Here is a 5,587-nt window from a genome sequence, read left to right as displayed (position 1 = left end):
TAGCTCGCCACGAGCTAGCAATGATTCATAGGGGAGGCTCGGCCGATTCTCACGATCCGGAGGAGGAGGGAGAGAGAGAGAGAGAGGGGAAGATAGAGAGAAAGAAAGAAAAGAGAGAGAGAGACTTAATGAACGTGTGCACAGGTCGGACAGGTGTTGCGGGTAAGCTGATGGAAGCGATCCTGCGTTTGTTATTTCTTAGAAACGCGCGGGAATCTACGAAATAATACGTTATTTTGCAGAAGGGAGCAGAAGGTAGGCGGGGAAAGAGGAAATTTGTTTCTGGAAATTTTGGGAATTGGAAGTTTGAGAAAAGGGAAGGTCGGGGATTTTCGAGGGAATTTCGAGAAAATTTATTTGGGAAGGTATTTTGTATAGGAAAATGATCGGTTTGAGAATTAATTTTTGAAGGTTTTGGAAATTTGGCAGGAGTTTGTTGAGAAAAAGAGATTGGAGGTTGAGAATTGAGAAAGTTTGAATGAAAATTTTGGAAATATTTATTTGGAGAAGAAGTTGCTTTGAGAAAATTAGAGAAACTAATTTGAAAATTTTGGAAATTGGAATTAAGGGAAGGAGAAGTTTGGAAATATTTATGATTGAAAACTAATTTGGAAATTTTAGAATTTAGAATAAAAGGAGAAAATTTATTTGGGAATTATTCTAGAACAGATCGTTGCTGCTTTAAAAATATTAGAGCATCGTTGAATCGTTTGAGGGGAAAAAATTGAATAAAATATAATCCATATCCGTTTATAAAAAAATAATTTGTTAATTCAAGTATAAACGCGCTTGCGAAATATAACGATATTTTCGCACTCACCACTATGCAATTAACACATGAAATTTTGTCGAGCTCGTACATATTTTACGTCCAATTTCATACAATTCCAAAACTGTATCAAAATTAGAAATTCATTTCAAACGCCCGTGAAATAACTGAAATATCCACCATGTTACACGTGCTAATGGAATGGTCGTGACCACAACTGTTAAATTCAGTCGAATTACATTTTTAACCAAATTTCCGATTAAATATCAAAAAATGTATCAAAAAAAAAAAAAAAAAAATTGAATTCATGTTTAATCAATTTTTTTTTCTACGTTCAATTGAATTAACATTCAAGCTTTAAATTAAATATCCAATTAAAAAATATTTCAATAATATTTCCCCCACGAATTAAAGAATAGCATTACAACGAGAATATATCGATCGATCTTCTTCGAGTCGAGTTTCGAGTTTCATCCAGGCGCAAAACTTGCCAAGTTCCAACACGTATTAATACAATTTATACTCAACTTTGCTTCGACTTTGTTAGCTCGAACAGTTTTAATTATTTATAACATTATCCTAAATTTCGCTTGCCAGACGAAGCTAGTCGAATTTTATTTCCTTTTTGAACCAACCATCAAATACTGATTTTTTTATTAAATTCGCCAAGAATACGGTAAAACTAAAGGAGATATACAAAATTTAATATTAAAAATTTAACGTGATTATATGGATTCGAATAAGAAAAATAGAAAAATTGTTTTTTTCTCTCTCGAAGTGTTTCATATTTAATTTTTCAACATATAATTTTTCACCATGCATTCTATCTTCTTCTTAAACAATTAAATAATTATTATTAAGAGTGAAATATATATAAATATACGTGTCAAAAATTATCGACTTGTTTTTATTAATTTTCAATAAATTATATTGAATATGATTGGATATTTTTCAGATTAACTTCAACAGTTTTTAGTTATTACAAAATTAATTTGATATTGACCAATTTGATTCAATATGCAAAAAATAAACGCGATTATAAATATCAATTCTCATAAAACTATCTCTTTAAACTATCGCTTTCATGAAACGAATATGTTCACTCCACTGCTAGAAATTGGAGATTTTATTTTGCTGAGAATGTTGGTCACGCTTTCGTGCGAAGGCTGAAATTAAATAAGACTTTCGACGTAAAATAAATATGTATGTGTCTCAAGTGATTCGGTCAAATACTTATAGGTTCAATACGCGTAAATAAATTAAAATAAATTTAGAGGATAAAAGATATTTTACGATGGTAATCTCTAGAAACATCGTATTCGTGAATGTATATATTTGCATATGGGCAAAATCACTAATAGAAATACAATATAAATATATACGTTTTACGTGATTAAATTTTGTCCATGTTACAACTTTTATTGCTTTCTTCTACTGAATTAATAAAAAGAACTTCTATACAAAAGCAAAATAATAATGATGTAAAACTTTATATCCAAAATAGAATTCTTATGAGCAATTTCTTTATTATTCTTTTCTATAAATTTTCTGCAAAAACATGCATACACCGACTAACGTGGCCTCTATAACGTGTTTAATATATCTAATAATAAAACTTGTGATGTACCCTGTACAGATAAATCTCTTTTTTCTTCTTCTCAGTAGCACGATATATTGATTAAAGTAAATAATTTTTTAACTAAGAAACTAGGTGAAAAATCGTGCATTAAAAAAAGACACGTGTCCGTTATTATTATTTTTATAATAGATCTTATTATTAGATATTATTTTCTTCATCGAATAAAAAACCGATCGAGATAATAATCTAAATACAAATATTTTAACATTTCGACATTCGATCAGGTTTATTAATAATTTTTACGATCGAAAAAACTCTAATTGCAAATACTGTGTTTGATTATGAAAATCCAAAAGATCGTAAATTTCTAGAGAAATATAGACACATATACATTTACGTTCTAAGTTTAATAATCATTACCATTATTCACCTCTGAACGTCGTAAATATATCTAAAAAAATTTTTTCAAAAAAATTAAGAAAAGAAAATATATATCTGCCGTGTAATTTCAGCAATAATTCCATTGATAGATCTTAAACCTTCCATCATCTTTCTTTACAATCTCACGATAGAAAAAAAAATCATAAAAAGAAAAAAAAAATACCCCCTATATAATGTACACAAAAGGAGAACTTCCAACACGGCAAACATAATCCCGTAAAAGTCCCACGTACCGAACACCCCTCCACTCCAAGAAGCAACTTCCAGTTCCCTAGTTCCAAACAACCCTAAGTCCTCGAATCTCTCTCCTCCAGGTCAGCCAAGCAGGCTGCTGCCGCCGTGAAAATATCTCGGCCGAGTCTCAGATCGATACTTTTTCAACCGAACATATTGGCGAGGCACCACGTGCGAGTCTATTGGCTCCACACGAGAAGAGGTCTTCGCCCAGTGGTGCCTCTTCTGGAAAAAGCTGGCCAAGATTCATAATTTCGTCCATTTTGATTTTCCTAAAAATCGTTATTCTAATATTTTTTTCACGCGTCGAATTCGAATATCTTGTCAAAAATGCAAAATTCAAAATAGAGAATTTTCTATCGTTATCATAAACGTCGTTTTTGTGCTAATTTTTATGAAAATTCATGATTTTACAATTTGTCAATTTTTGTAATTTAAATGATGAATTAAATATGATCTCGAGATGTGGTCAAAAATCTGCTGGTTACTTCAAAAATTTTGGGAAATTTATCGAAAAAAGATATTATTGTGCTCTCTTTTCTCACCCTGATATTTGTTATGTACTATGACCACAGACTATACTGCCCTTTATAGCCGACGAGTACCATTATTCCGCCCACTGCGAGATATCGCGGATATCGCGGCCTAACAACGATTTAATGGGTCAAAACAGAGACGATCGTTCCGGCAATTCCCGAGATAATTCGCTCTAATTAACGTCGATATCGCGACCGATCGAATGGACTAATGGACCGACGAAATTTCTGAATGAACGGAAAACAGAGAAAGGAAATTGTGAGAAAGTCTGAACTGGAATTGCATGTTTGAAGAATCTTTAGTCCCGTTTAGTTGTTAAGATTGTAAACGTATGTGAAATTTGATTCCTTGGACTGGCTGTAGCTGATGAAATAATATATAAATAAGATTTGTTAATTGGATATCTAATGTAGCAATCAGCAGAGTGCATAATAGTATATGTATAGTATGATATAATTGTTCGAATAATATCGTAATAAAATAAATATATAATGTAATTATTTGAATTCTATATAATATATATAATAACAAACAGAAAAGTTTTGAATAAATAAATTAACGTGTAAATATTTAAAAATATTTTGTTTCGATAAAATGAAAAAATTGCAATGCTATTTTATACTATATTATAGCCATTTCATATAACAAAAATTTATCGGAAATACTAATTTGTCTTAGTGACGTAAAAAATATGTGTACTTAAGATAACAACAACATTAGTAATTCTAATTGTATAGATAATAACGATATAGTATATTTACATTCTTGAATAATATATCAATTTTTATTTCAATCTAACCTTCGATAAAAAAAATCAAATTATATAATATTATATAAAAATATTAAATCTTCGTCAACAATTTTATATTCAACTTTAAATTACATCAGAAGTTACGCTTCCACAAAATATCCGCTTTCTAAGCGCCATTCTTACGCAAACAAACGCAACAATAGAAATCCTTTGTATGGATGGCAACGTCGCGATAATAATAAAATTCAAACATGTGGAAAAAAATGTCTACTTTTGCATAAAATTCATCCACAAGTTCTAAAAAAGAAATGAAATCGATGGAAAAATACAGAAAGAACAAACGAATTCACAAAACTCGTTTCCATACAAGCGATGCCATGAAACGTCGAAAAGGTTTTGGCGCGTAATGGAATGCGCGTGTCTACCATGAATCTCGGCGCGCAACGTAAACAGAGACTCGCACAAATATTTTGATTTCGCAGTTCGACACCAGTTATCGTGACCTAGACATCTACGATTAGTACGAATATTACGATTTGAACGCGAAATAAATTTTCTTGAAATACGAGAGAGAAAAAATACGACGAAGGTTTATCGAATACGACCAAGTAATTACAATAAAAGGAGAAGCATTTCAAGTTTGAACGGAGCATCGGGTGAACAGTCTTTGGACATGCGCCCTTGAATCTCGCGACCGACCGGTGGGGTATGTACACATTGACTTTGGAGCACGCGCGCACGAGGAAACGTCGCCTCGACTCCGATCGGCCGAAAGCACCTTTATTCGTCGCGTAGGGGCGCAGCATGCGTCTACGACAACCGGCTTTGATAACAAACATTGTATACTAACCGTGGGAACGGTAGGACGTGGTCCACAGGCGAAGGAAGATCGTATCCAAAGGAAAAAACGTAGTGCTCCCTGAGAAAGATCGGCGATGTTGTAATAATCGTACACACACGTGAATATCCTTGGCACAAAGCACACAAACGAGAGGCACAGGTTAGAATATATTTCCTTATCTCTTTTGTTTCACGATCCGTTGCGACGCCCGCGAATATTATACCGGCAATCGGTGATGGTGTGTCACTTGGAAAAACAGATATCGATGATTTCCGCGCACGCACTACGCGGCAAGTGAAGTGAACGAACGCGCGAACGCCGCGTGAATATCGAATCGAAGACAACGTCACACGGATGAGAGCAGGAGGACGCAGCCGCTGCTTGGTTCGGTTGTCACAGAGAACGGTTGGCGAAAACGCTTTTAGAGGTTAGGAG

The 5,587-nt window shown here is 33.2% G+C and overlaps 1 protein-coding gene across 13 annotated transcripts in view; it reads right to left on the bottom strand.

Annotated features, from left to right (window-relative positions):
- LOC102680558 (polypyrimidine tract-binding protein 2) overlaps positions 1-5,587 on the bottom strand; it is a 503,794-nt gene that overhangs the window by 373,382 nt on the left and 124,825 nt on the right. For 6 of the 13 annotated variants that reach the window (XM_006610290.2, XM_006610291.2, XM_006610292.2 and 3 more), the window contains exon 1: positions 5,162-5,587. The exons of 5 other annotated variants lie outside the window; for them this stretch is intronic. The gene's annotated coding sequence lies outside the window, so the exon portion shown is untranslated. The remainder of the gene's footprint in view (positions 1-5,161) is intronic. 2 more of the 13 variants (XM_006610302.2, XM_031515492.1) reach the window with 1 other exon arrangement.

This window comes from Apis dorsata, unplaced genomic scaffold (assembly GCF_000469605.1).
Source record: "Apis dorsata unplaced genomic scaffold, Apis dorsata 1.3 scaffold_73, whole genome shotgun sequence".
In the NCBI taxonomy this organism is placed as follows: Eukaryota; Metazoa; Arthropoda; class Insecta; order Hymenoptera; family Apidae; genus Apis; species Apis dorsata.
The sequence above is the reverse complement of the archived record's forward strand: the minus strand, read 5'-3'. Positions and strand labels throughout refer to the sequence as shown.